Source organism: Panicum hallii, chromosome 3, assembly GCF_002211085.1.
Source record: "Panicum hallii strain FIL2 chromosome 3, PHallii_v3.1, whole genome shotgun sequence".
In the NCBI taxonomy this organism is placed as follows: domain Eukaryota; kingdom Viridiplantae; phylum Streptophyta; class Magnoliopsida; order Poales; family Poaceae; genus Panicum; species Panicum hallii.
The window spans coordinates 53882270-53895210 of NC_038044.1; the positions used below are offsets into that span (position 1 = coordinate 53882270).

At 44.2% G+C, this 12941-nt stretch overlaps 1 pseudogene; it reads left to right on the top strand.

Annotated features, from left to right (window-relative positions):
• The first annotated feature begins 294 nt into the window (after positions 1 to 294).
• On the top strand, positions 295 to 9699 carry LOC112885485 (annotated as a pseudogene).
• The last annotated feature ends 3242 nt before the right edge of the window (positions 9700 to 12941 follow it).

The following is a 12941-nucleotide window of genomic DNA, read 5'->3' on the forward strand; positions in this document are numbered from 1 at the left end:
TCGTCCCGTCTCGCTCTCGCCTCTCCGGCTCTCCCCCGGCTCCATCCACCGTTCCCCCTTTCCACGCCGCCGCGGGAACCCTAGCCCCGCCCCGCCGCCGCCATGCCCCGGCCGGTAGCCGCGGCGCTCGGCGGCCGTCCCCCCGCCGCCCACGCTCGGCTCCCCCGTCGCCGTATCCGCCGCCGTCCGCCGTGACTGCACCCCGGTGTCAGCCCCGCGCCCCCTCCGGGTCCCACCGCGCGCCATCGCGGGCGCGGATAGGTCGGTGCGGGACGCTGCCTATATAAGCGCCGTATGGGGGGACTCGCGCGACCCCTCTCCTGCTGCGATCGGGCGACGCGGTTCCGGCTGTTTCGTGGAGGCCAAGAAGTGCTGGGCTTCTTCGCGGCGGCGGCGCCTGCGATCGCTGGTGGAATTCGCGGAACCGGCGCGGGGATCGGAGGATTCGATCGGCGGAATTCCTTTGCTCGGATCGGTGGCTGCTTGGAAAGGTGAATTCCCTATCAAAATTGCTGGTTCTTGTCCTTCTGCCTTTTCGTGCGGTTCACTAGTTCGATTCGTTCGCCTCATATTATTGAATTTCGAGCTGTTCTTTTTGCATGGCGGTGGAAAGAATCTATTGGAATTTGGAAAGAACGAAATAAATTTGCAACAATCTCAGTAGAGCGAATTTGCATAGGATCCTGATGAATTGCAAATTACTTGCTGAAATCGTTGTCTGTTACTATGCATTAATCAATAATTTCGCATGATTAATTTGAGGAAACCGAACAGAATAAGATCTGACTAATCAACTATAGAAATTTGGGGGAAGGAGAATATCATCATAATGTTGCTTAGTTGTTGAACAATTTCTACCTATCATCGTAACCTATCCTTAATCTTAATATAAAAGGAACATTGATGAAACACATTAAAAATTTGGCGTTTTGGGGGTGTAGATCAGATTGATATGCTGCTCCTGATTCTTACTGATTTTGGGATAGTTCATAGTTCTTCGGTTTTGGTGAAATGAAGTGCAAATTCATAATTCAAGGTAATTGTATGCAATCTAGTTTGGCCTAGGGTAAACAAATCTGCAAACATCTGAGCGAAGCATATCTGAATGTTAGAAATATGTGCCGAAATCGTACTCTTTTATGTGGATCAATTGTTCCCATGAATAATCTGACAAACCAAACAAAATAAGGCCAAGCGTCTGGAGAAAAGCATAGTATGATTCCCGTGGAACAATTTCAAATTATCACAACAGCCTATGATCAACCTAAGCAAAAGGAACTAAAATTAATGAAACATTTATTGTGAATTTGGTGATGGATCAAGTTAATTCTTTGTAGAATAGCATATGACAATTCAGGTATTTTATATCATCAGTTTTTGAAATTTGTTATCTCAATCAGAATTTTTTTATTTTTAACCCTTTTGAAAAACTAAAATTAATCCGTGTGGGATTTTAAAATATTGTTAACCACTGTATGTGGCGCGACAGCCCTGCCACGGTGGCCGATGGGGGGCGCGGCAGCCAGCGTGGCGCTAGCTGGGCCCGGACTTGCTGCGCCACTGCAAGCCTGTCGCGCCAAGCGGGATGGCGCGCCAAGGCCGACTTAACAGCCAGCCCCAGCCTCCCCCTCCTCATCCCTCTCTTATTTCCTTCCTCCTGCCTGACGCCGCCGCCTCCCTTGCCGCCAGCCGCCCGCCACCCCAGATCCACCCCAAATCGGCCAATTTGGGGTAGGACAAGTAGGGGGAATCGATCCCCTACCTTCAAGGAATGTAATCCCCCCAAAAAAACTCAATTTCATCCATGGATTTCTTAGTTTCTTGGATTGCTAGGTGACCTAGTGTTAGGATGTTGTGATGGAAAAATTTCGTAGTAGAAGAATGTTTTACGGTATTAGATGTTTGTTTTGGACGTAGTATTCGTAGTATTCGTACTGCCTGCAGATTTGATGTATAAAATTAGTTACATGTATTAATTTTGGTAATTATTAGTGGGTTTCTAGGTATACATGGTATGGTGGTTTTTTTTCAAGGAGAGTTAGGTTGTCATGGTATGTTGCTGTGCACACTTGTATACATTTGTTGAAGACACTTGGATTAAATTGAATTGCAATTACTTTCTTTTGGATATGCATATATATCATATATAGTTGGGCTATATTTTCTAAAATTTGGAAAATGAAGACACAAGGTTAGAATATTATTTAACAATCTAAGAAATGGAGATGTAGTACCCACAATCTTTAGCAATTATAGCAATATAATCACTCTAGCTTATAGTGATTGTATTTTGTAGATGGACCGTTTAATCCGTTTGTTTCATGGTGGAACTATGAAAGAAAATGGGGAGTTTGAGAATATAAGTGAAAACTTAGAATTATTTGATGGCCCTCCTTGTTTCAAAGATCTTGTTGGTCGTGTCACATCAAAATTTGTTTGCCGTGGGGATGAAGTTCAATTGAGGGGCCATTTTGATTGTGGAAAAGCTAGGCCGCACTATGTAGTGATGAAGCTAAACTCGGAGTCACATTTGAATCAATACAAGGAGGTGGTAGAACGGTGGTATGTTGGGAGGTTGTCGTTGGCATATTGCGTATGCCTAGTACATATGAAAATCACCCACCCTTTGTGGTCGAGAACATGACCCAAGAGTCAGCTCTCTCTCATGATGCACCTGTTTTTGCACCAAATAGTCCTCAAAATGAACCTAGTTTCGATTTGGCCGTTGCTGCCGATTATGACAATGGTATTTTTGAGGATGAGGAATGTAAATATGTCATGAAGCACAGTAAATAAGGTAAAGTCAAATACGCACCCAATAATCTCCGTAGCTATTGACACAGTACAACCCGTATCCTAGCTCAGAAGGTACTACGCCTTTCGTGGGCGAAATACCACACTTGCAGTAAACGCTTGGAGTGCTCTCACATGGCCAAGGCTTCTTCCCAGTCTCGAACTCTCGCATTTCCTCTTCCGTGGGCCAATGAGATCTAGGACCATAAATAGACTCATTGAAGTCACATACCGGCCATCCATCCTGCATGACACATAAGGGCAGGCATATTATGGTAAACAAAAATGATCAACCTAATCATGAAAACAATACACAACAAAATGCACTATACTTACATGTGTCTTTAGCGAGCATCGGAAAAAGGGTGTGAACTTAGGAGGCACACCAATGTTTGGTCTTTGCAGTTTGGCACGAACACTACTGTCGGTACATACAGACAGGGGTACCTTCTGCTAGGGTGTCCAGGCCCTTGGCGTCTCACAATCCGTAATCTCCCCCTCGCCTTCTGGGGGACGTGGTATACGGCCCGGGCCTAATAGCTGGGACCGTGGTCTCCGGACCCTCCCCGTGCTATTCCAGGTCCGGGGCCTTCACGTCCCCAGGAAGGCTGGAGAGCTCTTGGGGAACCCCCGCGGACCCGGTCTCCCCAGGGAGGTCCGGGGCCGCCACGTGTGATGACCGGTCCATCACAGGCTAGCCCGCTCCGACCGGCCTCGGGGGCCTGGACCCCCTTCCTCCGGGAAGGGGTCCGGTGCCGCCATGTGCCGTCCTGCAAAGGGAGCGGGGCTGGCCCTGCCGCGTGCCTGCGGCTAGAGGCCCTTCGCGGGTCTCCAGCCCACCTACCAGCGTTTAATGCGGTAGCTGGGCCGGGCGCGCCCAAGTCAAAAAGAGCGGCCTGCCACTGACACACGGGGCAGGTAGGCTGACACCACGGTAAGCCCGCCTGTTTCCAAGGCGACGCGTCGTATCACCGTGCACAGTGCGCGGACTGTGTACAGTCCCGTCACGGCGCTGCGTGCGTGATGATGGCCTGTAATAGGCGAGCCAAGGCGTGCGCTGCAACAGTGCGCACGCAACGGGTCAGCGCTGTTTCACCGCCTGGCAGAAGGCTACATCCCAACAGTGACAGTACGGCTTCGCTGTTGGGCAACACTGACACCGGACACTGTGCAAGACAAGGCTGTACACGGCCATATCCTGGCTATGGATACGCACATCAACTTCCCGATAGAGAAGACTACGGAGAGGAGCTGGAGATGAAGATCTCCACATCTCTCATAGAGCAGGCTCCTGTTGGACGGGCCCACCTGTCGGGGCCCCGCACAGTGTAAGCACTCCCCTTAGACTATAAAAGGGAGAGTGTACTCGTTAGAAGAAGAGGTTCACACACACACGCGTTCACGCTGCTCTCCGTTCAGGCTTGCATAGTCAATACAACACCAAAGTGGACGTAGGGTATTACGCTCCGGCGGCCCGAACCACTCTAAAATCGTCGTGTCCTTCCTGCGTTCATCTGTCCACCGATCGAGCGCTCCTAAGTCTCCTCCAAAGCCATCCTTAACTAGGATTAGGCGGGTGCTTTCCGCCACCCGGCTGGAGAATTCCTCCGACAACTACAATGACACAGGTGAGGATTCTTTACACGCATAATGATAGCATCTTGCTTCTCTTCTTCCGTCATGGGAGGTGGGTTTGGTGGTGGTGGCACCTACCGTCTAAACTCATTGTAAGGCTTGGACTTCCACTTCTTGTACGAGAATAGCCGGATCCTAGGGTCAAACTTATCGGGCCCATCAATCCACTGGAAAAATAGCAATAGCGGGAACTAGACAACGGGGACTTCCACTTATAAACGTAGAATGCTCTCCCGGCGGTTTTAGGATGCCTTGATTGCTTCACTTCTGTGGGAACATTACCAGGATAACACCGACAAAAGGGGACTGGAAGTGCAGGAGGGACTAGGGCATCCTCATCGTACTCGGATGGGTACTGGCCATAACCAAGCAGCTTATCCCGACCACGTGGGTTGTTCATCATGCCTACATACATTCCTTAATTACCAAACAATGAATATGAAAAATAGATGCAAAAGAATAATTACGGATTCTACAACTTCAATTATTTGACTATTAGTCTTTAATTTAAACTTTCTTCGAAAATATATGATGTTCCAAAAGAAAAAAATTAAAATACAATTTACTCTAAGTGTGCTCAAGAACTCTATACAAGTGTAGTACATACAACTAATTGTACAAAGGTAATTCACACTCGGAAAATTAAAGAATATAACATGAGAATCTAGCACTCGGAAAATAATTCACACCATACTATGCATACCTAAAATCAATTACTAACTACAAAAGGTAATACATGCAACTAATTGTACACGTCAAATCCGTGGGCAGTACAAATATTGCGTCCACAGCAAACATCTAAAACAAACAAACTATCACGTACAACTACATTTTTCCAAATTTATCATCCTAACCCTAGGTTACAAACTAACAAATCCACCAATAAAAAAGAGCTTTTTTATGGGGATTACCTTCGATCAAGGGTGGGGAATGATTTCCCCTACTTATCCCACCCCAAATCGGCCGATTTGGGGTGGATCTAAGGCCGGTGGCGGGGGGTGGCGCGGGACCTCTCGGGCTCGGCCAGGAAGAAAGAAAGAAGTGAGGGAGGAGGAGGGGGGAGGCTGAGGCCGGCTGTTAAGTCGGGCTTGCCGCGCCACCCCGCTTGGCGCGACAGCCTTGTCGCGCCACATGCGGTGGCGCGGCAAGCCGGGGCCCAGCTAGTGCCACATTGACTGCCGCGCCCCGCATCGGCCAGGCGCGACAGCGTTGTCCTGCCGCACCACTCGGCCCGGCGTGACCAAAAGGGTCACGCCGTAGAAATAAAATCTGACGCGGGTTAATTTTAAAATATTTTTAAAAAAGGATTAAAAATAAAAAAGATTCTCTCAATCAAGTGTTGCTTGCATTGTTTTAATTCTGCCTGCCAGAAAGCATTTTGTGGCAAAACACTTCATTGTCAAACTCTACTGCTCCCTCAGGAACTGTTTGAATCATGCATGTTTTAGATTGTTTTGTTCTTTGCGATACTATTGTGAGAACACGAATTGAAATTTGGGGATCTGCAAATGAAAAGTTAGGGCGTATAAGCATGTTACTGGTCGTATATATTGTTAGTGAAATATAATGAATCATGCAAAAAGGTATATCAAAGAAAAATCTACATAGGCAATATCGTGATTTTCTCATATTTTTTTCTTATCATTTACATACTGTTGCAACTTGTAAGAATTTGAATAAGATTATCATTGGTTGCTATGCATTTTGGGATTTAAATGAAAAAAAGTTTATTCTGAAACTCCTTAGACACATTTGGACTTCAGCAGATAGTTGTAAAATTGTTATCATGTTTGAGAATTTTTTTTCTACCCTTTTGACGAACAACAAATACTTTGCCAAGTTAATGATATGTGAATTTATCAAAAAAAAATTCTAGAAACACCTTTGCTACTCTAATTGGTTTTCTGTATCAATGATGAATTTGTTCTATCGATTATCATTGTAAATATAAAACTTCATACCCTTGTGCATGTTAGGATGACAATCGTCAGCTTCTTACCAATTAGAAACTGCTAAAAAATATTGCTGATAGTGATTTCTATTGGTATTAAAAATTGATTTTCTGTTGTGTTAAGAGTTTATTTGATGTAACAGAAGGGTTAGGTAGAGGAAAATTGTAAAGATTATATTATTTATTATCTGATCACCAGATAGCAATTTCTGCTAACAGTCTTCATTACTTTATTAGCAATTTCTGAAGGCAAGTTCTCGAAGAATGGTATCAAAAGCTGCATGGATCAAGGTTAAAGCTTTATGATGTTTCTGGTGGCATATCTGAGCTTCTCTCTGTGAAAGATTCCTCTAAGATTATGTATGTGAAAAAATGCTGCATATTTAACTGCTTCGGTCATGAGGAAGTATGTAGTTCCAAAGTTGGAGAATATTGTCATGGACGAAAAGAAGGTTCCACATTCTAAGCTGATGGATCTGACAGAGAAAATAATACTTTCCCCAACAAAGATAAATGTGAAGCTCAAGGCTGGAAATGTGGACATTTTTTACCCTCCTATTTTCCAAAGTGGAGGCAAGTACGACCTTAGGCCTGGTGCTTGATGATCTGCATTATGATTCTGGAAGCCTTATTGTGTGTGCGATGGGGGCTAAGTACAGTGGTTACTGCTCCAATGTTGCAAGAACCTTACTGATTGATTGTTCTATGAAAAAATGCAATGCGTACAAGTCCTCCTCAAGGCGCATGATGCTGCTATTGCTTCTCTGACACCTGGTAGCAAGGCAAGTATGAGTTACCAAGCTGCAGTTGATGTGGTCAGAAGGGAAGCTCCTGATCTTCTCCCGTTTCTTACCAAGTCAGGTGGAACAGGAATTGGCATTGAGTTCCGTGAAACTTGGCTCTCCTTGAATGAGAAAAATGATCTGACACTGAAGGAAGGTATGGTTTTTAATGTTTCCCTTGGTTTCCAGAACATCCCGGCTAAGAGTAGTGATGAGAAGATCAAGGAAATCTCTTTAAGGTTGGGGGACACTGTTTTGATTTGTAAGGAAAGGCCAGAAGTATTGACAGCTTTTATCTCCAAAGGGTGAGGATGATGCCTTCTACTCATTTGATGAGGAAAAGATAGGAACACCTCTCCTTCCAAACAAGCACCAAAAACAGAGCGAATGGCCCTGCTGAAAGTGAAGCCTGTGCTAAAAGCAGATATGATGCTCTTGCTGAAAGACAATTTGCGATCAAGTAGCCGGACACCCAAGGAGGATCTTAGGAGACAACTTCTGTCAGAAATTTTACGCAAGAAAACTAATGAGACAGCAATGAGAAGTGATGGTACCAACAATAATCTGTTGGAGGGACATGGCCAGTTCAGAGCTATGGGTGAACTAGTTGCATAAAAGAATGCAAGTGACTTTCCCCGTGTTGATCGGCTGGAGATACAGGTGGACAAGCAGAATGAGGCTATCCTATTACCAATATATGGATTTATGGTCCCCTTCCATGTGTGTACTGTGAAAAAAGCAGAAATTCGTGGGGACAGTAAGAGAAGTGTTTATGTTTCCATTACATTTAATGTCCCAAACACTGTTTCCAGTCTCCAAGATTCAGGCTTGCAGGCAAATATAAGTGTTGTTTTCTTGAAAGCAATCACAAGAGACAGAAGGCATGCTGAAGAGGTGGTTCAATCAATGAAGATTCTTCAAAAAGAAGTCTTGGAAAGAGCCAAAAGAGCAAGTTTGGTCAGCCAAGAAAAGCTTCAACTACATGATGGCCTGACAAGGGATAGGACTCAGTTGCTTGATTTGTGGATACGGCCAGCACTTTCCAGCCGTGGAAGGAAGGTCCCTGGAACACTGGTAGCCCATGTCAATGGTTTTCAGTATACCGTTTCTAAATCTGAAAAGGTTGATATTATGTTTGGCAATATAAAGCATGCCTTCTTTCAGCCAGCTGAGCGAGACATGATCACACTCCTTCACTTCCATTTATACAATGAAATAGCGGTGGGCAACAAGAAGACTAGAGATGTTCAGTTCTACATTGAAGTGATGGATGCTGTTGATTCAATTGGTCTGAAGCGCCGATCAGTATGGGATCCTGATGAAATTGAAGAAGAGCAACGTGAATGGGCATGGAGGAGGGAGATAAATTGACAGTTTGAACTTTTTGTGAGAAGGGTTGATTCCAGGTCCAAGCCCAGATTTAACCAGCTTGCCTTACAGTTTGAAACACCACTGCAAAAGCTTGGTTTCAATGGAGTCCATGGCAGAACGACTTGTTTTATTGCCCCTTCTCCAAGTTGTCTGGTTCAGCTTATTGACGCACCGTTCCTCATAACATCCTTGAGTGAGGTTGACATTGTATGCCTGGAAAGGGTGGCGCTTGGGCAGAAATCCTTTGACATGGTATTTGTGTTTCATGATTACACGAGGGATGTCATGCACATAGAAGTCATTCCAATGACTGATCTAGATAAGATCAAAGATTGGCTCAACGATTGCAGCCTGAAGTACTACGAGTCCAAGCTGAACCTTAACTGGTGCAAGGTCCTTAAGACGATGATGAATGATCAAGAGTCTGAAACGAACGATAGGTGGGAATTCTTGAACCTGGATGCCAGTGACTCCGATCCAGAGAGTTCGGAGACAGAAGACGACCAGTATGAACCTTCTGATATGGAGACCGGGTCTGAATCAGATGATGAGGGCAGCGATGATGAATCAGTGGTTAACTCTGGTGATGATGATGGTGGCTCAGATGAAGATGATGGTGGTGAGTCATGGGACGAGATAGAGCGCAAGGCAGGGGATGCTGACGCAGAGATGGGCAGTGAATCGGACAGCGAGGACGAGAGGCAGCGGAGGAGGGAGAAAGCAAAGGCCAAGTTTCGGCGTCCTAGTGAGCCATCATCCAAGGGTGCCCCGCAGAAGAGGCAGCGGATGAACTGATGGGTAGCGGTAGGATCCTGTTGTCAGCAGTTCAGTTCTTCTGAAATTCTATCTGGACAACGCTCTGTGTATCAGTAGAGAACTTTGCAGCGTGTTTTACATTCATTACTCATGTGGAGTTACTGTTAGATTATTCTAAACCTTTTTCCTGATTTTACACCTATTCCAAATCTTGATGCTTGGAAATAATTTACCTGCCTTTTTTTGTCTTCTCAATAATAAAGAGCTCGCCTCACATTATTTTGCTTAGAAAATATACGGCTAACCAGTAGGATGTCTATGTAGTACAGTAGTCATCACTACAATGTAGTAGCAAGCTATTTTGTAAGACAGTTTGTGAAATAACAAGCTACGGTTTATCCCTTGATTGAAGAGAGAATCATTTTTGAAAAGTGATGTTTAACTGGCGCCAAGCAAGCGCTAATGTGATTGAAGAAAAGCAACGTTACCTTGCACACAGAAAGGAGATAAATAGGCAGTTTGGGATGTTCGTCAGAGAGTTGATTTCATTTGGATACGATCAAAGGTTGCCTTGATGATTGCAGCTAAAGTACTTTCTGTCAAGGGCTCAAGGCTGAAACTCTGTTGGCACAAGGTCCTTACAATGATGATGAGTGTTCTTAGAATCGCATTTACGTTCCGTAATTTAACTTTTCTGGAATTGCCTTGTGAAAATTATATGATTGGAAGCGAGGGGACATAAACTCTTTTGTGTAGTGATTGTAAAACACATAGAAAAAAACTTAGCGCTGAAGTTTTTATACGCGCAAGCTGAGCCTTACCTTTTAAAATCAATAATACATATACTTTAGGATGCCGAGTTCCGATCCCTTCATCTCTCCAATACATGTTTTATTGAAAGTTAATTGGCCCTGTTTATTTTTTGGATTTTTCAAAATCGAACCTTCAAATCAGCCATAAGCTAAAATAAACAAGGCCAATGAAGCCTTAATCTCCTTAAAGTATTTTTGTTCAGGATCACACGAGACTTTTTATGCGACAAACTTTATCAATCTTGTGTATATTAGTGGGTAAAGTCTTCTAGAATTTAACTGCCTGCGTATGTAAAATGACAGCTAAACGAGAATTAGGATATAACAGATCTAAACTTAGGCTACAATTTTGCCTCCCATAGTGCCATTCAACTCGGTCAGAGTGGCAAAAAGTTAATTATACCAACTTCTCATTGGTTTAGATCTTGCGGCCCATTTGAAACTTGGGCATCCATCCCATATGGGCCGTGGTCACAACCCAAGTGCCATTTGTGCCAAAAACAGATAGATCCTCTTCTCTCTCCCCAATCCTTGGCGCCAATTTCTGCTACGATCCACTGTACACTTCTCGCTACGATCCGAGATAGCATCATCACCCATTCACCCTGCAAAAATTTTCGAACCGAGGCGATTTCAAAATCCGCGAATGGGACAACTCAAAAACTTGGACGCGCACGCACACGGGCGGCGCGAACCCGAGGAGGACAGGAGCCTCTTGCGTTTGTCCTGCCTGCACACTGCCAGGGCACTGTGCTTGTTTCGTTTTGTTTTGAGCCACCTTTCTACTGAAGACATCCTGTTCTCTGTCAGGTTGGTGGTCAGTGAAAGATGCTGACCAGATCCGACTTTACCGCAAAAACTAGAACTTTTGTTTTGATGGTAAAAAAAAAAGTTAGAACTTGACTTGGTGCAGAAGAGAACAAAACAGACTGCAGAATACCTGAATGTGCAAGGGCAAGAGAGGACGGGCTATTTTGCACGGGATCGGAGTCAATTAATAAGCCTGGAATTACTACTTAAACATGCGGGGTTGACTGTGGCGGCGTGGCTTTGATTGTCTTTTTCTAGTTGCAGGTGCCTTTAAGTGAACCTTGGAGGGCCATTGCTCCGTGCACTCACAGCTTTTTAATTTCCGGCATCTATTTAAATTTTTCAGTACTAGTGATTTTATTTTTGTTTTTTCTGGAATCTGCATTTATTTAATTAAGGAGGAGGAACTAAAAGTAGAAAATGTACCCTTACTTTTTGTGTGTGTGTGTGGATGGGTGTTTGGGGGGGGGGGGGGGGGGGGGGTCGGACCTGTATTATCAGCTAAATGATTTCTGACATATACACATCGATCCAATCCAACTGATATATATATATATATATATATATATATATATATATTGTAAAAGAAAAAATATAGTAGTGATGTGAAAATTTGTGAGATTTCTATTAGATTCCTTTTATTTTTGCCAACTAGCTCAGCAAGGCTATACACATCGATCCAATCCAACTGACATGTATATTTTGTCTGAAACCTCACGATCGAAGTTTTGTAGTACATCCCTCGATTATAAAATAGCTGCTAATAACCAGATGGAATTCATTATTACATATAGGGTGGCGTGAGATTTTGACTAAACATGCATTCTATACATTGCTTCTCTAATTGTAAATACTAAATGATATTTTTGTTATATAAAGCAAGCCGATTTACCCGGTACACACAAGGGCGGATGCAGCGTTGGAGCTAGCGGCTCTCCTCTTCTTCCTCCTATACATTTATCCCTTTTTCTTCTCTTTCTTCTTCTTCTTCCTTTCTTCTCCTCTACCTCCACCTCATGTTTCAATCAGTGGCCGACCCAGAAAAACTCTGGAACCTAGGCAACGAAAGCTGTGCCCGTCCATGCTTAGATTAATTTGTGCTTGCTGTATACAGTGATCAGCTATTCTAGGCTTACATCCATGGTATTTCCCTTTCTTTTGCCCAGCTGAGCTGTGCAGGTGCCCCTCTGCTCACTTGGGAGTCCACGCCAGTGTCTAGAGTTACCGCGCCCTGCGTTCGTGAAAGTTCGTGAAAGGATCTTGGTGATACGTGGAGAAGATAAATAGGTATAATTGAAAATTTTGAAAAATTCTTCGCAACAATTAAATCTGTCGGAACTTCAGACACTGTGTAGGACTTCTGTCACTGGACCGGAACTTCCGAAAAAAGAAAAATTATTATATGAAATTCAAAATTAAACTTAAAACTGTAGAACCTGGCTGAATCAAAAGTTGCACAACAATACTAGAAGACTTCTGCAGGTAATCTTTGCAAGCACAACGAGAGGACGCTCCACGGACGACACCAAACCGTCTAAAAGCAAGTTTCAAGAGTAACAAATACAAATCGAAGGATGAAGATGCTTCAAGTGCTCTTGAGATGAACTTGACTGCCCTCTCACTTAAAATGATCGAGTCTCGCACCTCAATCTTGCTCTCACCTAAACTCTAGCTCAAATCAACCAAAGGATTAGCTCGAGAAGAGATTGGGGAGGAGTATTAAATGCTCTTGGAGATGTTTGTCTCGGATTAGATCAGCAGCAAGTGAAGTAGAGGCTGGGAGGGTATAAATATCTGAGCCCGAAAAACTAGTCGTTTGTGCTCTGGTTAAGTGATTATCGGAACTTCCGACCCTTTTAAAACTGGCTGGCCGAGCACCCCCTATCAGAAGAATCAAGTTACTTCCGACACCCTGCCGGAACTTCCGACAAATACAGAAACTGCGGGAACATAAATGTACAAGTGTATGATTTGTGTCTCTTATAGGAGGTTAGCATCTCAGTTAAACACTTTGACATCTTCAAATCATCT